At 38.8% G+C, this 26,679-nt stretch overlaps 1 long non-coding RNA gene across 13 annotated transcripts in view; it reads right to left on the bottom strand.

Annotated features, from left to right (window-relative positions):
- The window catches only part of LOC135279265 (uncharacterized), a 510,274-nt gene that overhangs the window by 45,645 nt on the left and 437,950 nt on the right, over positions 1 to 26,679 (bottom strand). Inside the window, exon 10 of one of the 13 annotated variants that reach the window (XR_010346536.1) lies at positions 20,905 to 20,997. The exons of the other annotated variants lie outside the window; for them this stretch is intronic. This is a non-coding gene — a long non-coding RNA (uncharacterized LOC135279265). Of the gene's footprint in view, positions 1 to 20,904; positions 20,998 to 26,679 lie in introns of those variants that run through there. 13 annotated transcript variants of the gene reach the window in all.

The following is a 26,679-nucleotide window of genomic DNA, read 5'->3' as shown; positions in this document are numbered from 1 at the left end:
CTGATGGAGGGGCAGGTCCCTGCCAAGGTGATCCCTGGCACTTATGGCTTGTGTGTCTTGGACAGAGACACTCTTCCCTTCTCCCAGCTATCAAAATTTCTGTGTGTCTGACATCACATTTACTGCATCATCTCTTTGAACCAGCTTCCTTTATGTCCAGTTTTGTTTCACCACCATTTCCACTTGCCCTTCTTAAGATATATACCACTATTCTCTTCTCGTTCATTTCTTAAATGATAACATAACCCTGACCATTGCTCCTAGTTAAAGTGTGTTCAACCAAAGCTAAAAATGAATATTCCATTCAAAAAATGTTAACCTTTGATCCAGACACATCTCTGGAATAAGTGATCCTGTTGTGCTGCAACCCTTTGATCACTCACACAAAAATTGGAACCATTTGCAAAAGTAAAGTTTGTGATTTGCACATAAACCAGACCTGACAGGATGGTTTACAGAAGGCTGGAGTATCCACACATTACACTGGGAATGCTTGGCCAGTCCTGATACAGTGGCCATGCACTAAAACCATTCCCATCGTGGGCCTAACATGGGTTAAACCCAAGTTTCTACTCGACAGCCCTGCAGAAGGAAGCAGGATGGTGTGTCTAAAACAATTAATCACTCCAAAGTCAATGAGCAAGTGGTCTCACGTTAGCAGGAACCGTGGGACAGAGCAGCCAGAGCAGCTCTGAAAGCTCCATCAGCCATGAAAGATTTGGTTTCCTATTCATTCACTCAACTGTTTCAACATCACGGGAATCTACAACAACTGTGTGAAACCATTTTCCACACTGAACCTAGAACACCTGGGGAGCTCTTTGTAGTCTCTGCCAAGCAGCTATCTTTAAAAGGAAGGATAAACTGCGATCTGAAAATGTCAGATACAGACCACTACTGGTACAATGGCAAGGCACAGTCAAGCAGAGAGAAGGGGTGCAGTAGGATGGATGCTTTGGGCTAGATAAAGAATAAGATGGAAATAAATGTAGACAATTAGATGGAAAAGGAAGTATTTTAAGAGTATGCAAAGGCCATCAAAGGATTGAACAAACACAGCAGCAGAGATGAACAAAAGGTGATACATTATTAATTTTGAAATTTTCTATTCCCACGATCCGCCGGGAAGAGGCCAAAAAAAAAAAAGAAAAAAAAGAAAAAAACTAAGTTGTGAGCTGGAAAAGTTCTCCCCCCACCAAGTAAAAGAATATTAATGTGATATACCACTGAAAAAGGTATGGGAGCTGTATACTTGTCCCTAACTGAAGACTTTATGTTAATTTGAATGAGTCATGATCCAAGGAAAAATAAAAACCTACACCAAATATACTTTCATTTCCTTTATCTCTTACAATGGACTTGTGATGAGGCAGTGAAAGAGAACTTATTTGAGGAATTCAGTGTGGTTATTTCACAAAAACAACACAATTCCTCCACTGAAAAGCAAAACATAATCTGTTTGAGAGTTTCAGGCTGTAGTGACAACTCCACTTAAAATTCTGTTTAATTTCTAATATTTGGCATGGCTAGCAAGTCTAAACATACAGGAAAGACTCACTTTAATACCAGCTTTTTGTCCATATGAAACCTCCCTATATAAGACTCCCCTTTTGGTGGAGGCCCTTCACAGAACAGCTCTACAGTAATTTCTGTGCAGGGCTTTTTCTTGTAAAATGGATGCACATAGACAAAATTCAAATTTCTGAGTTTCTTTTTACTAAACATTTTGTATCATCTGTCTGTAGAGATACACAGATATGTTGCCTGTGCTGCTCACAGACATTTTCACTGACTAATATTAAAGTTAAAACTATTAACAAGAAAGTATTGTTCCTTTTTTAATATTATAGTATATATTACAGGATATATTATTATACAATATATTATTTTATTACTTCTTAACAATAGTCCAATTAAAAAAAAATATGTGAAAACATTCATAGCAGATTTAATGCCACTTAACATCCCAGAGCACACTTCTACATCTGCTTGGTGGATTTATCACTCACTAAAAATCTAAGCACAAACAGAACCTATCAACAGGCACAGTGCAAAAATTCAGTCAGGAAAATGGGTAAAATTAAAATGGTATAGATTGCAAATGCTGTTATTTGGTTCATTTGAGCCCAGATAAATATTTATTTAATGGAGAAACACAGTCCATGAAAACTCATAATTTTATTCAGGTTGAGAGGGTGTGGTCTGTTTGTGAGTCAGTAGAAGTGTTGGTGGAAGCTCTTATAAGCTTGATCTAATTGGACTTTTGAGATTGACTCCAACAGACCACACAGAGATACCACCAGCAGTGCATTTCTATCTGTATGCATTCCCATAACTGCAGTCTTCTATCCTCATCAGAGCTTATCTTTTGCATGGCAAAATGACAGGACTTAGTTATTAGGAGGACCAAATAAAATGCAAACGACAATTAAAATTTAAGTGTAAATTAATTACATGCCTGGCTATTGTCAACTGAATTAAAAGTGTGCTGATGCCATCTGATTGTGAAAAAAGTGAAGTTATGGTCTATGTTAAACATCAAGGCTCTGTAATGCAGGTGGCTTATCTAAAACCACTATTTCTGTGGCCTGTTCCTCTTGTGTTAGACACCAGTATCAGCACACTTTTATGCAGAAGATGATAGGTAATCTCACAGGCTGTTTTAATTTCTCATCATTGATTTTCTGTATGGTACACAGGAAGCATCTTCAGGATTTAGATGATTCCCATTTGAAAATATTTCTAGATAGCATAGTCATATGCAATTATACAACTAACCTCTCAGAAACAAACCCATCTTGCAGACCAGTGAAAAGACATTCATTTTCATGATATAAAGTCATGGGTAGGAGAATAAAACATTCTAGAGGGTCCCTTGGTAGCTGTTGTCACATTTTTAGAGACTGATGCCATAAGGGTCTCATTCAAAACTCATTGATGCCAGGGCAGTTATTCCTATGCATGTCGGCAGATTTCAGAATGAAATAAGAACTTACAAAGCAAAACTTATGAGGGATCCTTACAGATATGGCAATGGAGACCCTAAAATGGAAGTTCCTGTCTGAAGCAAATTTCTGTAGCCAGCAGATTGGGACTGGGACCAGAGGAACCCACTTTTTTAGAACTACTAACACTCATAAATCACTTTATTTTTTCCCCTCTGGATGGTCCTATCATTATTGGTACAAATATACACCCATCTCTCAATCTTCCATCTCAAATTTTCTTTAAATTTCTATTTTCTTCTTGTTTCAGGCAAATTACCAAGCAGTTCTTTTGTGTATGTCACAAGCAAAGTTACAGATGCCCTTGAAGCAACTTCCATTTATATCACAAAGAGAGAAAAGAGAGATGAAGGAGAAAAGAGGGAGAGAGAAGAGAATGGAGAAGAGAGAGAAAGGACATATGTCAAGGGCACAAGCATCTCCCTAGAAAAGCAATAGACAGAAAGAGGAATTTGGCCACAGCATTTTTAAGGATTTTTTATGTTTTAGTAGTAGAACCACCAAAATTTATATCCTTCCACACCAAGATGTTGAAAGCCAGGCAGGAATGTTATACACTGCTGTAAGGTAAGACAGACCCCAGCCCCATGGCAGTGGATTAGCTTAAACCATTGCTGAGGCTGGACTCTCAGGCATTTCAGCTTTTTCTGTGCTCAGAACAACCTTCAGGCACAGGGGGGTTGGATGATGATAGGGGAAGGCAAATGCAGTAACCCAGAGTCCTTCAAACCTTACGAGCAGCCCCTTGTCTCTAAGTGCTTGAGATGGTTCTGTCAATGAGCATAAGCAGTTAATGGGGCTGAGAAATCTTTAAGACAGAAACTGTCACAAATTATGTTTCTGCACATTCTGTTAAAACAAATCCAACCTTAATCTGAATCTATTCTACCTCAAGACCCAAGCAAGTCCCTAGGAAACCACATGACATAGAAAGAGAAATAATTTAAGAAATACTGGCAGCTGTAAAGAAATTTTAACTTTGGATACATTTTTCTAGAAGAAAATATAAAGCTTAAGAGCTAGAGATCATAGATTTCTCCATACTTTAACATACTTGCACTGCAGCAAAAGGAAGTGACTAGAGAAGATCAAGCAGAGGGTACATACTCTAAATACCTGTCAGACAGCCATGCCTGTCACAAGGACCTGAAATTTCAAGACTGAACATGAAAAACAAAGTTAATTGTGTCTTCTCTTAATTTCATTAAGCATCCCTAATTTTGAAGGGGGGAAAAAAGGGAATACAGTGAAGTATCTGCAAATTACCCACATAAAAGCTACTTAAATGGAACACAGATCACAGTTCTTTTTTACTTTTGATATGCCATGATACAGTACTCTCAGGTGCAGAATCACTTTATGTGGTTTCATTTAACAATAAGTTACAAAAACTTTTATAATTGCCATAACTATAAAGAAATCCTGGTATCTGGGATTGTTTGCCAAACTATTGGGCCATGTCAAAATCTCTATCCAGTTAATTACTAGGGCTTTATTTCAATTAAGAGAATATGCTAAAAAATGTGATCCATCTAGTCACTAATGAGAGGAAATAGGAAGAGTGTGAAAATCTGGGAAAGAAACCTACAAGCCTACAACCTTCAGGATTTCATGACTTAGAAAAATAATGAGCACATATATTTAACTAAGATGTCAAAAATTTGAAAATTAAAGTCTTGATTCCATCAGAGAAGTGAGATGAGAGATTTACCAAGGTTTAAATCTGCATTTTGACAGAAATTGCCCATATTGCAAATACTTGAGTCTAAATGCCATGTTAATCCCTGTATCAGTGCTTCATCATGGAATAATTGGAGGTGTGAACTTTAAAGACCAGGCTTTTCTATGCTTACTTTAAGAAATATCATCTTCTTTGATAAACTCAAAATCTGGCCCAGCTTTTTGTATCATCCTTAGAGACCAATTTACCCCACATCCCTCACTAACAAAGTCACCACAGTGATAAACCAAAAACTGCTCAGCAGAGCTGGTTGGGTAAAACCTTTCAATTATTCAACCCTTGAAACATACAAAGCTTGTTTTAGGAGAGGCTTGCAAAAATTCTGCACTCCTTAATAGGATATAATTTTTCTAGCAAGTAGCAGAAGTAAGAGATTAACTTGATCATGTCCCCCATCCTCATAGATTATTTAAAAAAAATTACAGAAATATCTGTAGACTAAAGAACTCTGTAAGCAGAACTACTGCTGACAGATGACCAAGCCTTAGTCATCACATATAGGAAAAAGTCTCTGAAGGTCATTTTGAGCAAGTGTCTGACCTCACATTAGTGAAAAAACAGAGTTTGAACCACAGCTAATGTTCACCCATCTTCCAGCCACAGGGCCTGTAAGGAGACCTGAACCACAGCTTCACACCTCGGGCTCTGTGGATGTGCAGTCAGGGCAGAGTGGGCACTGCCTGGTGCCCACAGTAACCAGCACCAGTTGTGCACAACAGTGCCCTGGCTGCCCACTTTTCACAGGCATTTCAGCTAAAAGTCTGTCTCATGCATGTGAAAATAATTATAGAAACACTGGTTATTAGTGCCACATTATTCAAGAACAGCTTGGATGTGTGGGCCAAGTCAGCTGAAATAAATCCTCATAGCTTTGCTATGGGTAATGCATAGACATTAGCATAAATTAGCTGAGGATCTGTCATATCTGACTCCTTCCATGTAGCAGCCTTAGCTCCATGACTATTTTGACGTTTGTCTTCTGAGGGTATTAACCCTAAAATCACCTGTTATGACCATGTGCTGGAGAATACTTGATACTGAACCTAAGGGGACAAGGAGGATGAGGAGTGGAGGTGATATCACTGGAAGAGGCCAACACTTCCATGAACAGCAGGAAACTGTTCGAAAGCAGTTCCCTCAGCAGGCTCCACCAATATCCTCGTGGTTGCACTCAGTCTTGCCAGCAGATGATGTCACAGGCTCTTTCACACACAGGAATAAAAGCCATATTTCTTTTTTTTTAAAGTGTCACCAGCAACACACAATGCAAAATTTTAGTACCCTCAGGAATTTTATGCATAGATACAAACTTCTCAAATCACCAGTGTGCTTTAGGAGCTGACCCACAGTCCGTGTGCAGGATCACATCACAGAGTTGTGCCAGCCAGACCCCTTTGGGATGAAATTTAACAGAATTTAATTAAAATTAAATAGAAGATTCCTCCCAGCACCACCCTGATGCCCTCCAGCCCATGGGCACTCAGTTCATGGGATAAGCAAGAACTCCCAGAAATGTACAGCATGGACTTGGTGTCCACAGCCCCAACTGCATTGCTCTATAAATCCACAACCTGATTCACATTACCTGCAAACATATGCATAAACCCAGAAAAAGTAATGCCAAGTTACAGTTCAACTCAATCTGAGACACCTTTTGCAAATAAATACATGAAAAGAACAAAGTGTATAAACTGGATTTTGTAGATATAAGAATCTTGCCTTTCCTACAAATAAATTGATGTTAGTATTTGAAGCCTATTGTGTATAATTAAAAATGTCTAATTCACCCAAGACAAGATTGTCTCAGTAAAGTCTGTCACCGTCTATATGGGAAAGACATGCATTATGTATTTTTTGCACTGACTTATCTTTGTTATGCATGAGGCATGTTTTGGCAAAAAAAATTATATATATATATAATCTGGAAACATACATTCAGTTTTTGTGATTCAGAGATGCTACAATTAGCAGAAGTTAATTTTTGACAGCAATTTCCCAAAAAAAGCAACAAGGAGAATTTGAGAATAAGTATCCTTGATACAACAAAAACAAAGGTGTTTCTTATGCTTGTTTGTTGAGAGAAAAATCTATAACACTTCCTTGCTAAAATGTGTAGGTGAAGAATTTGCATTTTTAGAGTTCAACTTTGAAGGAGCACATAGCTTGTTAGAAGTTATAGTAATTAAACATGAATTTATAAATAGCTTCTAGTTCAAACTTGGTACTGAAGGAGATGGAGTTCATTGGATATATAAGCACTTTTATGTTATTATTCACAACAATGAATAAAATGTGAAAGGGGACCTGTATGGAAATGGACATAATGTATACATGATACAGCAGTAGTCTGAGAATCTGATTTCATGGTGCATTTTTAGTCAGGCCTTCCATTTAATGGAACAGGCACTGATCCAGTGCACCAAGTTGCAGGTTTTTATTCTAGTTAGATGGATATGAAGGCCCAAAAGCGACATGAGATAAGATAATCAACTGTTTTTCCTTAAGGCACATAAAGGTCACAAAATAACATTTAATTACCCACTCTTGTAACATTTATAAAGGAGCAAATCAGAATTACTCCAGAGTGAATATCTAGGAATCAACAATGAATCAAAACATAAATGGCAATTATTTTGTGTATCTGAACAAAAAACAAAATAACTTCCTGCCAGAGGAAATCAATTCCCCTTCCACGTACTCCAACTGGCCTTGGTATTTTGCAAAAATACTGCTACAACCAGTTTGCTGAATTTTAACATGATTAAAAAAACATCCAAACCAACAAAATAGAAACAAGTACAGCAAACAGAAAAAACCAAAACCTGTCTACTTTTCACTAACTAAGCATCTTTTCCCTACTTTTTTCTGATTTTCATGTAAGGTTTAAGTTAAATTGGGGCAGAGCATTCATTTCAATTTTATGCTTTGTGAAGTGAGAAAAAGAAGAGAGTCCAAGACTGAATTACACCAGTGGTGTCCACTTCTCTCTCCATCCCAAAAAAGTGTTCAGCAATACTATTTGAGGCAGCCCTCTGTGTTGGAAATCAATCTGTATAGTTACTGGAAATCAGTCTGCATAGTTGTTGCATGCAATAAAAACCTTTTTAAGTTGGGTGAGCTGAGGAACACATCACTACCACTGCCATAAGTGAGGAACAAAGTAGATCCCAGCAGAAACAGCCTTGACCTCACCAGCCCTCAGCAGGTCCCAGCCCCATCAGGACTCTCCTGGTGCTGCAATGGACATTGAGCTGTGCCACCTCATCACTAATGCTAACGGAGGTGCCACAGCCTCAACCCCACCTCTACCTATACATCCTGAGATGTATGAGAAACTCTTACCACTACTTAGCTATTTTGCAGTCTTTTGGAGCTTCTCTTTTCTCTTCTCTTCCTTCAACCTCCACCTGCAAGTTCCCAAGTCCTCTGTGTCCTTGTGGACTCGCCCTATTAATAATCCTAAAGGACACAAGTGACATTTGGTACCAGCATGCTTCATTTCTAACCACATTATGCTTCAAAGGCTTGCCAGGAGCTACAAAGTCCAGCAATTTAGAGTCAATAGCTACTCACAGTGGCTTGCAGTTCTGCTGCTGGAAGAAATACTAAGAATTGGGAAGGTATCTGCAATGTGAACTTCAGGCAGAAGGAAATGGCTGTGATCAAACACATTAAGTGAGACTATCAGTTCTCATACAGCTGACATCAAATCCCTGAGGTTACCCAGAGGAAAACTGAACCCAAAACCTTATCTGATTCCAGAAAGCTGTATGTTGGCAGCCACTACCTTCATTCTTCTTAAATTATCACAGAAACTTTTTATGTTTATTTAAAACAACAGATACTAGAAATGTCTGTTCCCCACATTATATAAGTATCTTAGAAAGCACCTGAGGAAGAAGGGAGTTATTGAATCAGTATAGCCAAAGCAACAAAACATTGGAGAAAAATATCAACATGGGAGCTTCTTTTGGAATAGTGAGAGAGTTTTGCAATTCCATGTTCTCAAACCATCTCCCTGTTGCCATTTCCCTAATAATACAGATCACAGTTTCTAACACACAGCCCTCATCAAAATGAAGAGCTGAGCATTCTTATCTACAGGCAGACCAGACTGTCTGGAAAATAGCCATAAGACAGGAGTGATCACTGAGTGATGACAGCTTAATTCACAGCTAAGGTCCTATTAAAACAGCTTCCAGTGCTTCCAAAGATGTTCCAAAAATCAACTGTCATAACCCCCACCATGATACCTGGTCATGACAGTAAGAAAATGACCACATAATCCCTGTACTCTTCCTTTAAACACAGAGGATTAGCAGATCATGTATTTCTGTAAATCTTCATTGTACCAGACAGTTAGAAGTCATGATAAGAAAGAACCATGCTCGTAGTCATGACTAATAAAGCAGAGCTTGTCACTTCTTTTGGGGTCACCAGAGCTGGATTAAGCCTATCTAGCTTCCTTTACAAAAACATGTGGGATAGATTTTAAAATGCAAATGACCACTTCAGATTGTGTAAAATTAACTGAAGAGGTACTAAAAATGCATTTATTATCACAATAATACTGCTATTCAAGTGTTGAATGAAGCTGCAATTGAAGCAAGAGATATATATAAGATATATATATATATATCTCTTATAACAACAGAAGGAGAAGCCTGAATTACAGGACCAAGCAGTAAAAACAGCTGACTAAATGGACTATACACCTCCTGAAAGAAAATACACTTGGCTTTTGCCTAATTTGTTGTTTCATCATATGGCTCTGCCTGATTTGTATAAAGTTCAACCACAGATGAATAAAACAGAAATCTCAAGATCCCTGCTGTCCAGAACAGTGAGCATCTCTGTCTGTAAAGTTTCTGGGGTACCAAGCCCAAGTGCACCTGTGGGCAGAGCTTCAGATCACAGCTCCTCCAAGTGCTTTGAGAACAAGCTACACCAAGGGAACCTCTACCCATAAACCAGAAACACTTTCTATGAATTAAGAAAATATTCTCAGATGTCACTACAAGGCAGAACCCCAAGCAAACAAATCCCAACTCCCCAGGGACTTGGGTTGATTCTTGGCAAGGCAGAGTCAAACAGAGGCCATGTCATCAATCAGAACCATCTGCACCAACCCAGTGAGTGGCATCTGCTGCTGAAGGCTGACAGTGCTCAGAGCAGCACTGTTCCTTCCCTCCTCCCTTGCCAAGCAAGCCCAGCCAAGGAAAGGATTGCTCCACAGACCTGTGGGCTCAGCTGAGGAGCTCTCCTCAGAACTGCTGGATGAGGAGCTGAACACCACTGTCAGCCCCAAGAGCTGTGGTTTAATCTCCTAACCTGCTCCAGGCAAGGTCACTTTTTAATCCTGAGAACAAGACATCGCACAACTGATTGGAAAAAACCTTTCTAGAACTGCATCAATTCAAAAAGAATTTTCCAGCACTTAGGCATAGTTAAAAGAATAGTAACTATAACTGATGTGGAGAGATTAAAAGGATAAATCACTGAGGATGTTGGGGAAGATAAAGCCAGAAAAGTGAAGTGAATAAATGTTCTGGGTGTGGAAGGAGACAGGCTGGTTTTATCAGCCAACAGCATGGAGTCTCAGACCTAAGGCTATTATGATTAACGTTGCTCTGTCCTTTAAAAACCCTCTAATGTATTCAGTGAAATGAAAGAGCAAGAATGTGCCTGAAGTGAGGGAATGTCATGACAGCCCTGGTCTGAGAGCCCTGGAAATGCTGGAACCAAATCTTTCAATTTGGCAGCATGAAAGTCAGGAGGCAGAGTGACTGTAAATGGTCTGGAGAAACACTCTTGACACTGTCCCGCTTTTTAAAATTACTCTAGTCTGAGTAGTTGGTTGTTCAGGTAAAGAATTATTAATTTTTTTTCTCCAGAGATTAGACTTGCCATTATCACCAAAATCAGCAGAAAATTTTGCAGACAGGAGTGTTAAAAGGGCTACATTAGGCAATGTAGTTGTCTGAATGGTTTTTAAATTATTATTTATTTTAGGAGGTGCCAGTATAAAATATCAAAACCCCAAATTTCTGTTATGTTTCAATTCTATTGACAAAAGGAAATAACTTGCTTTCTGTCTTAAATACAGGAAAAAAATTCCAGTACATAACCCTTCATGAAAAACAGCTACATTTGTAGGAGATGGTAAGCCAAGACTGGCCCTTCCCTTTGGTCCTGGGAAAAATATCCTTTAAAATATTATCATTTTTGAGCCTCCATATATCTGGAAATTCACTAATCACTTCCATGTGCAAGTAGCTCAGCATGAAAAAAATACTATTACTCCCTTCCATAGCTTTAGCAAGACAGGTATCAGCATGGCATATTCATATATCCCTCTGTGATTTATATGTAAATATGCAAACATCTTCTTGAAGGTCTCTTATTTTTGAAAGAATCCTTTTGGCAATTTGCTATTAAAGCTGCATCCGTACATATAATATTAGGCTGCCCTTTGGTCTTCACAGAAAAAAGAAGCTGTCATAAAGCTATCTTCCTTTTTCCAGAGGCTTACACAAAGCAGCAACGCTTTCAGGGGTAACAATATTCCTTTTAAAGTGACTTCCACAGATAGTAGCTACTTTTTCCACAAGTAGCTTATACAGTGCTTAAAATGGGCTCTTTATGAAGAAAGATGGAGTGTAATAAAAATACCATTCCTAATCTGAAAATCTAAGAGACACTGGATGAGCCAGCTACATGTTTTGGGGTTTTGCTGCCAGGAAAAAGCACTCCCTCTCATCTCCTGGACCACTTAGGATGATTTGGAAGACTAGTCATTATTTCCTTTTGTTTTTTTTCTCCTATTAGATCTAGTAGAGCTCCATCTTGGCATGTACAATTCCCCCCGGGTAAGCAGAGAAAGAAGCAATTAAGTACAAAATGCTAACAAGATGTCTGAGTGAGTCAACTGTGTTTCTAAAGTATCTGTGGGTTTTTGTGCACCTAAAAATCATTTCTAGGTCAGAGAAAAATAAAAGTTAGGGTAAACCAAGAAAAAAGTGTCATATTAGGATATTTATATAAACTGTCATTCTTGTGTTTTCCCCAAACCTCATGTGCTCTAAGCTATCAATCAACAGCCTCCACAATCAGACTTTGAGTCCTGATGGAGTAGGAAGATGTCATCCAGGGAGGAAAACATGTGGAAAATCTGTTAGCCATGTGTGTCATTACTGATGTCAACATTTAAGTAAATATGCAAGAACTACCTAAGGTTCCTACAGACCTACTGCAACAGAAATGACTGAGAGAGCTTTGCCAGATTAAATGGTGCCATGTTTATCTCAATCTTTTCTGCAGTTATGGGGTTTTACGTGTCTGCAGCACAGGTGTGCTTTCTAGGAGCAATTTGAACACTGCTGTGGCAAAGAAATTCCAAATTCCAGAGTGATTTGTTAAATTAATGGAAGTTTTCAGCTTTAATTACTCCCAAAAAGACCTGAAAATTAACATGTATTCTAAGTATTTTCTGAATGTTAGCCATCATATAATTAACTTCAGGTAGCAAAAGCAGTATTCAGAGTCTTGAGATTCCCAATGCAGTTTCAGAAAACGAGAATTACAAAATGCAGATGACATCAGCAGTGATGTGGTATTCAGATCACAGAGAGATAACAACAATTTTACAAGCAGGAAGAGGGACCAGTCATTTTTCATCAAAATATTACACAAATACTGATGAAGGCATATTCTAGTAAGAATTAGGATTAAACTTCCTAAGACTCCACTCATTCATAGCCACACACAAGACAGCAGTGAATGCTGTAGGATACACATTAAAAATGAGAGATTAGAAACGCAGGAAATTTGGATTAAACAAGAACGATGCCCAAAGCTTGGAAGCAAGGCACCCTACACAAAAGCTTATTGCAGGCTGCATACATCTCTGTTACGGCGAAACCCAAATGCACTGTCACTAAGTTTTTAAAAATCAAACACAGAGTCCTGAGCAACCTCAAATTTTAAGCCACTAAATCTCAGTAATAGTTTTTAAGGAGAGTTCAAAAGCAAAACAGAGAAGTCAAAGTCCAAAGGTATCACAATGGCAGATCAAAGTGTGAAAAGGGATTAATGGCATCTTCAGCAAATGAAGTTTAAAATTCTAGTGTATTAGGGAAGGTCTTTTTTGAAATGGTAATAGGCTATACCTGAGCTGAAAAGACAATTAAGATAGTGTTAATTTTTTTTATGGTATCTGGCAGTAATATTTTTATCCTGTTAATTATACAGGAGACAGCAAATGTACATAATATGATAGCTCCATGCTGAGATGACATGCCTGCTGCCTAGTTAAGTGGCTACATTTATCCTATAATTAGCTTGCAGGAATGTGATTTGCATTGCATACCTAAGAGTATATATAATGTCAACTATGCCACAAAAGCCTAAAATGGAAACTGACACTCTCTTAGCTTTGACCTCTGGATAAAACAAGGTGATGCCTCTCATGACCTCCTGCTCTTTGTATTCAACCACACACAAGAAATGCATTGAAGTAATGCTAAATGTATGACAAATTCAAAACGTGCAGAAATTTAAAGTCAGGGCAGAAAATCAGTGCTGATGCTGCAGCCTGAACTCATCTCTTTCCAGAGGATGAGGATAATGATGGTTAAAAGACAACATCTGTGGTTTATTGGTATTAACTCTGAGAATTTTTTCTCTTGCAGGTAGAATTACAGGAGCATTTCCTGGATATATATTTAACTGGCAGAGGAAGTACATAGCTTTCCTAGGCAACTACATATGTAAAAACTTGTTATTAAAACTATGTTATTGTCTTCTGTATTTTCTGAAAATTCACTATGGGGTTAGGGTGCCCAGGACTTCACTGCTACAAATACTGTACATCTGGGTGAGCAAACACCTGGAATGAAATCTTAAATTGGAAATACCTTTGTCAGCATTTGCATTTCTGCTGCCATTTAGGGACAGACTCCAATATTCTCATTGCAAGCAATCCATCAGCTTACCCAGAGTTATTCTACTGACTTTAAGCTGTTTGTCCTTTTGTCACAACTCTTTGCACCTGATCTCAGAGCATGCAGCACCACACTGTTTTGAGAAGGAAAGGGAAACCAAGCAGCCACAAACAACTCTGAAGCTTCACTGGATGGCAATAAGTCTCATCCAGACTTGGTACACCATGAATTCTAGTTTGCTTTGTAGTCCTGGAGTATCACTAGAGGCCTCAAGCTCTTGGGAGCCTATTCCTCATCCCTTCCCACTGCTGGGAGAGGATGGGGAAGCAATAACACCTGGTAACCTCACCAGCCAGACTCCAGCCTCAGAGCAGCCATGGGGGGAGAGACCCTGGGGAATTCTGCCCTTGAAACGTGGCCAGGAAAAGTCACCAAATCAGAAACAGCAAAGCCAGGTGACAGACACCATCTCAGAGGAGGAGCACACAGAGGAAGGAGAGAGGGAGGGACACAGAGCAGGCTCGGGGATTGTGGGACTGGCTGAGGAAGAGCTCTGGATGGAAGCAAAAAGCCAGGGAGGGTGGGAAACACAGTGACAAGCAAAATACAGAAGGGACCTGAGAGAGCTCTGACCCAACCACTCTTCAGACAGAATTATTTCTGTGCAGTGCCACAAACTCCTCCCACTGGGGAGCCCAGACCTCTGAAACAATGCTGGAAGGGCTGCTACTGATAATAATTACTATGTAAAATTAACACATGCAAGAAGATATTCACTTGTATTTATTTTCTTGATATTGATCTGTACAAATAGTTGTGATTCCAGCAAAACCTTTCCCTGAATTTTTCTATAGTTCTCTACCAAAAGTGGTAGCCCCTGTGCCTTAACAAAAGGATTTAGGTGCTTTTTGATTTTTTTTTTTTTTTTGCATTCCCATTTGACTGAAACTAAGTCAGTTATGGTTTCTCACACCCAAACTTCAACCTTTGCAGCAGTTCCAAGCTGTGCTCACTACATTTCAACCAGGTTGCCTCACAGGTTTTGATGCCATACAAAATTTACAAAGCACTCTCTATTACATATCTCATCTTGCATTAACATCTGCATTTTTGCTTGCACAAATACTCCAGCACTTTGTCCCTTTAACAGTTTGGCAGCTCCTAAGAAATCTGCTATTTAACCTCATCTTGTGACTCTGTTTCATGAAACTGCTTAGCTTGGAGCAGCAGATCTTCTCCAGTCAAGTGTAATGTGGCTCCCAGGACTTTGATAAAAACTCAGGGAAGTCCTTGCTCTCTTCCTTAAAGTTCTGCCTTTTGAAATGAACTTATTATTCTGTCTCTTTCTTTTTGTCCATGATGAAATACTCTAAACTTCTCTGATTAAAGTACATGGCATGCTCTCAAGTATGCATTACTCCATCTGTTTGCCTTATTGAACAGCTGAAAAGCATTCAAACTATTATTCACTTTTTTATTAGCATTCAGTACATTTCTGTGTATGTTCTGGCCAATATTTTTTTTAATAATAATGTTGATTGCTACAACACCACCTGGTGTTGCTGGCAACTGTGTTCTGAGGACAAATCTGGAGATAGCTGGGGTTTAATTTAAAAGCCCAGTTCCTGGAAGCATGTGATTAGATAAGGATTTTTTGTTTTGGTTTGTTTTTGAGGGGGTGGGAGGTGTTTGTTTGTTAAAAAGAGAGAGAAAAAAGCCTAATCCTTTGAGGAAAACCTAAAATGTGACGACTGTGTACACCCAAAGGATCAGAAACAAAAGATCTCAGTCTTTTCCTATTTTTTATTTCAGACTTGACTATTTCAATACATTGTTAGATATGGAACATCTCCACAAAATGCACATACATGCTTAGACATGCAGATGCACAGACTTCACCCACACCTTGACGGGGTATAGAAACAGTAATTTAGCAATTGTCATCAAAAGAATGTTTACAATATAAATCTTCCTCGCACCTCTACCCATACAGCAACTCCTTTGAACCAGCAGTGCTTTCCAAGAACAAAGCAAAACCAAGGTGCTTCTGTGAACTTTTGTACTGACTCATCACCAACTTCAGCAACTGACCCAGGACTCTGTGTGGAACCACTGCCTACATGGTACCTGTTTGCTGACAGGCAACTGCATAACATGTAACACCCTGGAAGAGTGCCTCAGGATCAGAAGAAATCAATGATGCACACAATGTTGTAATTCCCCCAATGTACCTGACAGGACCAAGCACTGAACTGGAGTCTCAGTTCAGCATGAGGCATGAAACAGGCAGCAAAGTTTTCATGGGACTTCCTTACATTCAATGCAAATCACGTACAGAAGAATTGGTGACTTTTCCTATACTCTTAGGGCTTGGTTGTACTAAAATACAACTCTATTTCACCACATCTGTAGCAGTTTAAGATTCTAATTTTGTCCTTTAAATTACACTCTCCAGTTAACCTGATAGGCAAAGGCTTTTCCAAAATCCCACAACATTGTTATCTAAGAGTCAAACAGCAGGATGCTGCAGGAGCTGTTTAAACAACAGCTACTTCCAGCCTTGATGGAGCACCTTATTTTGTCATATGCTGAAACACAAGCATCTTGATTCATCTTTAGTGGGCACCAAAGAATATAGTTCAGAACTTAGTTTTCAGGATGCTGAAGTCAGTCTATCAGGGAAAAGCAAAACCAGCAAACCAAATCACCACTTTTATCCCACACTCCCTGAATTAGGCATGTCCATCCAGCTACACAAGCCTTGTTTCTGTCTTGTACTCAGTGTCGTGTGTCCTTGCACCTCCAGGCAGCCCCAAAGTGCACAGCCCCTTCTCCTCAGTGAGCTTCTGCTGGCAGCACTGGCACCTCCAAGCAGCAGCAGCCCCCAAGTTTCATGAGTTTCTCAGTTACTCACCACCAGCTATCATCCCCACCCCTGTCCTAGGGAAGAGACAATCTTTCCATGGAATATTTCTGCCTGGCTTTACTTGATAAACTTCATAGTCCTCTGATCCCCCTCAAAGTCACTATTTGGCTATTAAAATGTTTCATAAAATGCAGCTTTTTCTCAAAGCCATTCTTGATACATATAAAGAATTCAACATCTCCCTGCCAAGGTGAGGTACCTACAAACACAGTTCAAACAGGGGTGTCATGGATAAACATCACCAAAAGGAAACTTTCCTAGTCTGACCCTACTTGCTTGCTGTTTTCACAAGGGTCACTTTCTGCTCAACAACAGGGAGAACACAATGTCCAAAATTCAGTAAAAAGCGTCATTCTGAGTTCCTGACTTATACTGACATGAGTATTTAACTGGAAATCAACCTCACTTGATGGTGAATGAAATATACTTTGTACAGTAAGATGCTGCCCCCAGGAAGCCTGACAAATAAATGCCATGTACTAATGGTGTTTTGGACACAATGTGAGCACACCCTGTGGGTTAAGAGTGAGGAAGGGGCTACAGCAAGCCAGCCAGAGTTTGTAGAGCACCTGAAAAAATGTTGGTTTTTGAAGATAACCCCAAGGGGAAAACTTGTGGGAAATCTCCTAAATGGTGTGAAAGAAACACAGCTTTAAGATCTGCCAGTTTAAACAAACATTTTTGTTTTGTCTTTAACGGGAGCTAATGAAGTGCCCCACTTACTCTGAATCGCTAACGGGTTGGAACAACTAATACCAACACAGCCTTAGGTAAAGAATCCTGAGCTCAGCAGCCACCTTTGAGTATTCAAGGGCTGCTGCTAAACAAGCACTGAAATCCATTGAAGCTGAAGAAATGGATCCACCTTCAGTTCCACTTTGAATTTGGCCCTATTTACTGAAGGAACAGGAGAGAGTGGAAGGTGTGAATTATCCAGGCATTTAAGCAGGTGGTGCTAAGATATGTAAACAATTAAGAATCTAACTATGTGAGTGTACCTCTGCCTATGCATTATACATTTAACATATATATACAGTACCAGTATTAAGGAGTCTAACAATTTTCTAAATAATTGATTTTTTTTCATTAGATGACCTAGATATTATCCTGAAGAAGCAAAACAAGTAAGCAGATAGAAAAAAAAAAAACTCTACAGAAGAAAACTCTGACTACAAAAATCCCATGCAGTTCACATTTTCCAGATGGTAGTATGTTATTACAATGTGAGGTTGAGTGCTGGATAGCACTGAACTTGCTTTTGCATTAAAAATCAGAAGCAGCCTGCCTTCCTTATACAAGAAATATCACAAAGAAAGAACAGTTCTATTTCAATCTCCCAGAGAAAGTTTCTGGCAGTAATCTTTAGCTGATGAAAGATAGATACTGCAGGACCAGCTTTGTTTTTTGTTACCCAACAAGAGGGGTCCCCTACTACAGGAGATATTAACATACAATTAGGTATCCATTTAACATTTTTCACACGTATACACATTCATATCAAAGCCTGATATAAAAAGCTGCTTTTAAAGCTTGCTGTGTAGGAAATCATGTGTGATCACTTGTTTAATCTGAAGGTATGGAGCAAGCAGGGATCCTAAGGCAGTGCTCCCACTGATCCCTACACAAGCTGCACATTGTTTGGTGGCAGAATTAGCATTACCAGAACAATCCCAGCAAGCTGGTTGGAGGTTTCCTCAGCCCTCCTGTGTTATGAAATGTTCTTCCTCACTGCATTTTGTAATTTGGAGCAAGAGGTGGACAACCAGGTTTTGCTCAGAATTGATTTAAATGCACTTTCACAAACACCATTTCACTAGCTAAAAAAAAAAAAAAAAAAAAAAAAAAGTTGAGTTTGCTCTACGAAGCCATACCATCACCCCAAGGAAACAGAACAGAGATAGGACAGCTCGTTTCTAACACCAGGAGTGTAAAAGTCAATGTAACCCCAGGAGAAATGCAATGTGATGGTGAAAAACTGACCATGTGCTCCTCCCCAGATGGCTACAAGATACATGTGTATGTTGTACCCATCTGGGGAGTACATATGCATTGGTGGCTGCTGCAAATAACATCCAAGCATTTTCTTTTCTATTATGTCAGAGGAGGACTCCCCTTCATCCAACTCCCTGTATGAGTACAGCCACATCCTCCAGAAATTCCTGCTGCCTCCTGAGCATGCTGCCCATAACAAAAGCAGACAGCTAAAATTTTTTTTCTAAATTATTCTCAAAACTCAGTCTATTACAAATCTTTTCCACATAAGTGAAAGAGTGACAGTATGGATACTCATGTTCAGCAGAACTCCCTGCACCAAGCAGGGTGAGGGCACCTGAGAGTTCCCCCAGGAGGGCAGGCAGGGAGCACTGACAGAACCAAGCACTCATTCTGGGCTGGCTCTGTTTGTGTCTGGGAAGAGGAGACATGCCTAAACACTGTGTTTTTTTAGACTTCACCAATAGGCAGCACATAAAACGCTAGAAATGCCTTTGATCTTGGCAAAATTAGGAGATAGGACTGTATTTGGGTCAACCACCCCTTCCTTTTGCACCCTTGTAGAAGAAAAAAAATGCTGAAGGAAGAGCAGCACAACAAAGACAGAATTGCTCCTTTGAATAGAAACAATAGAGGCAAGCATCTCTAAAATAAAGATATTGTGATTAGGTTATACACTCCTTTTTTTTTAAACCTGCATTAATTTTGATTTATATTTAAATAAAAATGATTAAATTTTATTTTCTAAGATGGAAATGTTGTGATAAATACTGGCCCATGGCCAAACTAATCTCTAAAGCCTACAGCTTACAGCCCCTGTTGTCTTGTATGGATATTTGAATGGCAATGGGTTTTATCAGTATTTCTAAAGGCACTCATTTAATTATGTGGTTGTAAGAATTTTCAAAACCCCAAAGAATTAACACTACCAATACATATTCATATTTCTCAAATTAATTCAACCTGAACATTTGAAAATATTAATTCAAAAAACACACTCATTTATTTTTATTTCTGTAAACACTCAGAGCTCTTTTCTGGTCTTGTTTATGCACTCATTTTATTTTTGTATAATTATGAAAAAATGATGTAGCGAGCTCTCTTTCTTTATGTTACATAATGCTGGCAATTGATCTATTTACAATGGGGCACATTACCCAGAGAAAATGACCTGAGAGAGAGCTGGTGGCCCACAACAAAGGGCAAGAGCCACGTGCTGAACCCACGTGCCTGTGGATGGGGACCCAGCTCTGGTGTCAGTGGTGTGCTCCCACTGAGCATTGTGAGGAGCCTGGAGGTTTAGACATAAATGAAACACTTCGTAAATGAAAAATATTCTCACAAAAAAAAAAAAAAATTGAAGTGTTTTACTTAAAAAAAAACATTAAAATGAATCACATCTAACTGAAAATGGGGTTTAACTTTTGTCAAACTGTTTACTCTTTATCATTAATTTTGATTTCCCATGTCCTACACACAGCCCATAGCAATAGGCTTGCCTAGCAGGAGGCACAGCACCGTTCTTCACAGGCCCCTCTACACAACAGCACACTTTGAGAAAGCTGATGATATTTTAGAAAAAACAAACTTTTCTGCTTGAACAATTATCAGTCTGACATCACACTCCAGGTATACAATGTTGTGCCATTGACAACTGTTTGCCCACTTTGACAGGGCAAATTAGGACTCTTTCTTCTCTACAAGCTCAAGAACAATTATTATGGCATCATTGTAACATATTTACTACACACAGGAGAGAAAATGACATTATCTCTTTTTAGCTGTCACTTAAACTAAACAATTCACAGGTGTATATGGTTATTACTGGAAAAAGGATTACCATTTCTATTAGCAAGCAGAAAAACAGCAAGAAGATTGAATATTTTGACAAACACAAAATCTGCCATATTCCTTACGCATCTACCATATTCAACTTCAAGACTGTGTCAGATAACTGAATTTTTTTTAGGCTTCTTATAGCCCCCATGCTTGTATCAGTTAACATAAGTAATAACAAAACGAAATTCCCTCTACTAGCACTAAGGCTGCTTAAAGGACTTGCTTTGCTGCAGAAGCCATGACATAGGGGACTGAAATCTCTAATGAAATGCCGCCTATGTTGATTTATGCAGCTTTAGTGGCACCATTAACTGAAAATTGTTCTTTTCATAGGCTTATGGAGAATCTGGTGGCTGTCACTGTTCATGATGCAGTGAGAATACTGGGTCTAGAATTACTGCTGCATTTGGGTGGATAAGTGAAGGATGGAAGCCTGCCCTCATTTTGTGTTAATATTTCATATAACAACAAATATATACCTTCTGTATATAATAACATATTAGATTCCATCACTAGCACAGCTGTCATCGAGTAATCTCTTTAAAAGTCTTCCTGTTTAAAAGAAAAAAAACCAATTTTTTCATGTTTCTGAGGAAAAAAATGTATACACACACATATATATCTATATACTTATATATATATATATGCATATATGTCTATATATGTGTGTGTGTATATATACATATATATATGTAATAATAACCAGGCAGTAAGCATTTAAAATTGTATTTCAGACACTAATGCAAGCAGCTAATCCTATTTACATTCATATTAGCCCTGGGTATCTTTTTCCCTAAGATTTACACATTTGTATGCTTGCATGAGTTGAAGTGCTTTTTGCATGATATCAGTACTTTTGTAATTTAAATCTATAAAAGGCAATTTCTTTTAAATATACTTCCTAACAGTGGGTGAAAGAAGCACTAAACTTATTTGAGAGCTGTACACATCAGTAAACATGTGCACTGAACTCCAGGCAATGTGCTGTGAGAGAATTAATCTTATACTGTATTAGCTAAACAGAAAGATTCTGGGACTCCAAGTAACAAGCATGGAAAATGTCCAAACGTTTTCCTCCTACTACCTAGGAAATGTGTATTTTTTAGGATTATGATTTTAAAAATCCAAGCCTTTTTTCCCTGAGTAGTTAATTTGATATTTCCTTACCTTACTCATTTCAAAATTTGCAACAAAGGTAGTCCATAAATAGCCCTAATGAATTTAATAGATCTCTAAGTTTGACTATCTTCTTCTCATCTATCACCTTAATTCGGAACAACAGGACTACCATTTTATTTAAAAGTCTATGATCTCCTTGAACTTACTACAAATATGGAAACACCAGAGTCAAGAATATTATACCCAGCGAAATTATCAGGAATTAGAGGGATTTTTTTGCTAAGACAGATGAAAATCAAGCAATTTGTATGAGAAAGTCTTCGGATACACCTGAGTGGGACACTGCCAGAGTAGCAGAACTTGAAAGGGATTGTGTGCAACAACTGCTATTTCCTTTTTGAGTATTTCCTTCATTTTATAATTTAATACAAAACAACAAAATTCAAGCATGGAGGAAGAGATCAGTTTTGAAAACCCTTTCTAAAATGGTCAGGTAAATGAATTTTCAACCCTTGTTGACACATTCCCAGAGGCTGGTGAATAATACATTTCTACCTTTTTTTCCCTAGATTAAGTCCATCTACTGCCCTTTTTCTCTCTTGCACTCCTTCCCTTCTTCTTCCCAGACCCCAAGCTCTTCTGCCCAAGCACCCCTGTACTCTACCCACTTTCCTGTGTTTACATGGGCTTTCTGGCATGGCCTCTCTTTCCTCTGACTTCTGGAGCCTCTCTTACATGCCTCTTTCTGCCTTGCCCGTCCTGCTTGTCAGTGCCATTTGGTAACAATGCCTTTAGAACTGTTACTGTGATTATTCACGCATGAAAAGATGTCGGGAACATGGTGAAGACAAGTATTCTCAGATTCCTTATGCCCTTTCTAAAATAAACAGCCATTTGCAAAAGAAAAGAGGATGTGTGCTGGATTTATTGCTCCTCTAGCTCTAAATTTTGCCAGCACAACCAGTGCTCAAGACAAGCCAGTGTATATTTCTCTGACATAATCTGTTGCCACTCACGGATGTGTGTGTGCTTCTATTTCTGTACACTTAAAAAAAAGATCATGCTGCCTAGAAGAGTACAGTTGATAAAATTTTAATAAATGAGTGAATAGTCTAAAAGTAGATGTGAATTTGACATGATATCTCATTATCTTCAAAAGAAAGGACACACAAACCATCAGTAGTGGCAAGGACATGGCAAGCAGCTGCAAGTCTCAAAAACTGCATTTAATGCCAGCAGCACTGCATGTCCTTTTTTATTCAATTCCTTTTTTTGCCTCACCCCTAAAGGAGTCAAGAACATGATTTTCAAAAGCAAATCATACATTAAGGAGGGCTCTTGCAGGTGGAATGGTCTCTCCCATATGATGCATCCAGAGCTGGTTTAACGTGACTTCCCTTCCACCCACCCTTCAGGAGAGCTCTGCAGAGCAGTTCTTTTATTCCAGCCCCGGCACTTCAGATTTGAAAACTGGATGCAAATACTGTTTTAGTGATTCCCCAATCACCCAACGGGATCAACCAGAATTGATCTCTGCTCTTTGAAATTAGCAGGTCTTACACAATCTTCCTTCTGTGTCAGACCTTTTCCTTTTTTTTTTTAGGATGGGGGGGGAGGTAAAGAGGAGAAGTAATGAAGGACAAACTGGCAAACAATGGGCAGCAATGGAAAGGGCCTGTGTTGCTAGTTTTAAGCATCTGGGTTTGCTGCAGCCTGTTTCAAGTACTGATACAGATATGGAGTCACTGGCAAACTAACATCCTCAACTTTAGTTAAAAGAACTATAAATCTGAAATGAATGTATAAATAATATGCAACTGTCTAGACAGTATAGGTCACTTGCAAAGAGACTGGGTCAGGAAAAGATTGTCCATCAGTCAGACAACCATAACTGATTCTGATGCTAAATAATGGTTTAGATATTCAGTATTCTATATATGCGAAAGGCTTCACTGAGCATTGGATCTTCCCAACTAAAGTAGCCTTCTACTTATACATATCTTTATGCAGCCATAAGAAAATGCACTTGCTATTTAAACATTAAAATTAATGCCCAAAGAAAAAGCTATTTAGCAAGGGACTGGAACCAACCAATGTAATTGGCTTTTGGTAAAGCAAAAATAACCATCATACCCTACCCATGATAAAAAATCTAATCTAATCGTAGATGGAATCTTAAAAAGGGAAACAATTAAAACTTCAGGTTGGCAAAGAAACTTATTTCCACTTACAGACTCAGTTCACAGACACATTCAGGGAATTGTGTGTTGTACAGCCCTGCCTTGCTCTGCATTTCAGAGCACTGTAACTTTCAGGTACCACAAATACAACCGTGCTGACTACATGTGCTTTTGAAATTATTCTGTCCATTCTAATGCATTTTTTGCCACTATTTTAACAAAATAAGTCTTCAAAATAAGGTCTCCAAGGTGACAATGCTGCCATCCTAACGTTTTTCAGGATATAAAAGCAAGTTTTGCAGGATGGAAGATAACAGCAGTGACCTATGCAAAATATTTCATTTATTGGCAACTTACAAAGCACATTTATGTATATTTGCCAAAAAAGGAAAAAGAAAATACATGGGTAATAAATCTGGCACATGCAGCAGCTGGCACAGCTGAAAAGCAGGTGTTATAGCTGCAAGACACAACTGAGGGCTGGGTGTGATTCCCAATCCAAGCACATCCCAGAACCAGACACTGCGAGGCAGAGGATGCAGCAGGCCACTAACTCCTTCCAGAGGTGGTGTGATTTCAAGGAGGCTCCACATGGTTGCATCACTGAATGCCTGTGCAACACATGGCCAAGCACATTTCAGAGCACATTTGGGAGCTCAGGAACAGACTTCCATCAAGCCAAGCTGCACCATGGGCAGTGTAACAGCTCGTTACACCAGCAGCATCACAGTGTGCCTTCTAAATCCTACTGCTGTTTATTCTGAGTGGAAACACACAGGTTATCCTGCTAATTCTGAAACCTACTAGCAATTAGTGACTATTTTTTTAAATGGATGTGGCTTGATTTCCATGTTAAAAAAAAAAACAAAAAAAAAACCAACAAAAAACCCCAAAAAAACCCAAAAAAAAACCCCAAAACCAAAAAAAAATATACCAAACAACAAATATCTTACTACTTTTCTATCTACAAATGCTACCAAACATTTCTGCACAGAGGCTGCAAATTTGGAGGTTGATCTTTTGTTATGCTGGCCTACCTTAGTTCAGCCTGAGTATATCAGCTCAATCACAAATTTTAAATGCTGCATGCAAAGAGAAAGAGCAAAAATCATGGAATAAACACCGAGTTCCATCCTGACAGTGCTGTGGCAGTGGCAGTGAACACTGCCCTGCAGAGACATTACATCCAGCAGTGATGACAACAACCATCCTCACACACCAGTCTCTTGCAATTTATACCAAGAGGAAGGAACTCAGCACTTCCAAAAATCCCACCCACGAGGGCAGGAAGCCCCTCACACACACGTCACACTCTGACACTCTGCAGAGAGTGCTGAAACCCAGCCTGCACCTCCAAAGCAAGTTCCCGTGTCTGAGGGTTCATATGCTGGCAGAAAATACAAAGGCAAGGAGATGGCCAAGCTTCTTCCAGAGCTTCACTGCAAAATCTTGGCCCAGTTCTACCAGCAGAACACCATGAGCCCTTTCTCTGTCTTGCCTAGACTGCCATGCTTTTTCTACTCTAAATCCAGAGATGCTCAGAAGTCAATATCGCATACAAGCCTCGAAAATGAAAGACTTGTTTTTAATCACGGCTAACAAAATGATGAGCACATTGAAGTTATCATTTAAGCTGTCTGAGCTAATCCTGTTCTTAATTAAAAAGACTTTCTGTTTGAGAAAAAAAATAAAATCAAGATATACACAGTTAAATTAAAGTGTTACATTTTGGGAAGTTTTTTTTCAGGTTTTAGAAGGAAGAGATTTTGTGAGAGATCCTATTAGCTGATACTATTCTTTGTTTCTTCATTAGCAGCCTACAGGCAGAGATTTCAGGCTCGGATACAAATAGATTATGCCAAAATAGCTGTTTCTGAATAACTTCACGTGTGGACACTTTTATTCTGGAATAAGAATACAGTTATTCAGAAATACCTAGGCCTACTTTAAATTCAGACCCTGCATTAATCCAAATTAGCTTTCAAACACAGCCATCCCTTAGGCTATTAGAAGCTTGATTGTGCCTGGTATTACAAAGTTGTGTAAGAGCCCTCTCCAGCCATTCCGCCTGTAATCAAATTTATTCTGAGTTGCACTGTGGGGAAAGCAAACTGAGGCTTACATTATAAATGATTTTGAGGCTTTGAATCCATGTTTTTCTTGTAGCTTTTTCATAATGATCTCTGTCAGCTGTTCAAAGTGCCTCTGTCACTACCATCAGGTATCGCTACTTGGTCTGATTGATTTCATAAACCAGGGTTCAAACAGGCACTGCTGGATCAGAATTAAATGTATTTATTTTGAGTCTGTAAGCCTCTATAAACTCAGAGAATATTTGGGGGCAGTAGAGAGTCTTCAGTGCTGCAGTGCCAATGGAAAGGCTTTTCATTTTGGACGTGTCGCTATCATTTCACTGTTTTTAAAGCATTGTCCAGCCAGGCACAAAGACAGGAGAATTTTTTGTAAAAGTCAAAGTAGAAAAAATATGTAGTTAGGCTGCTTTGGAAAACATTGCCTGTCTCCAAGTGTGTTATTTTCTTCCAGATGCCATAGATACTTTATAAACAGAGTTTAGCAAGCAGCTCCAAGGGCTTGTCTACACTTGAAAATTAATTTGGATCAAGACAGAAATGAGAATTTATAGTACAATATGTCTTTATAAAGTTGTTCTCTTCACATTAAGCCCTCTGGTGCTTTTTCATAAATAGATGATTCTTAAGGTCCTGTCCAACTCAAGCCATTCTATGATTCTCTGATATTCCTTAATGAAAACTACCTTGTACTACATACACAGCACATAAAACAAGGAAGCAGGTAATTTTTACATCTTTTGCTAAACAAAGAAAACTACTGGAACCCAAGTTCCACTTGGGAAAATAAAAAATAAAAAAAAAAGGAAAAAAAGAAAAGAGTTCATATTAGTGGAACATAGAAC

Source organism: Passer domesticus, chromosome 12, assembly GCF_036417665.1.
Source record: "Passer domesticus isolate bPasDom1 chromosome 12, bPasDom1.hap1, whole genome shotgun sequence".
NCBI classification, from domain to species: Eukaryota; Metazoa; Chordata; class Aves; order Passeriformes; family Passeridae; genus Passer; species Passer domesticus.
Note: the sequence above shows the minus strand (reverse complement) of the source record. Positions and strands in the feature narration are given on the sequence as shown.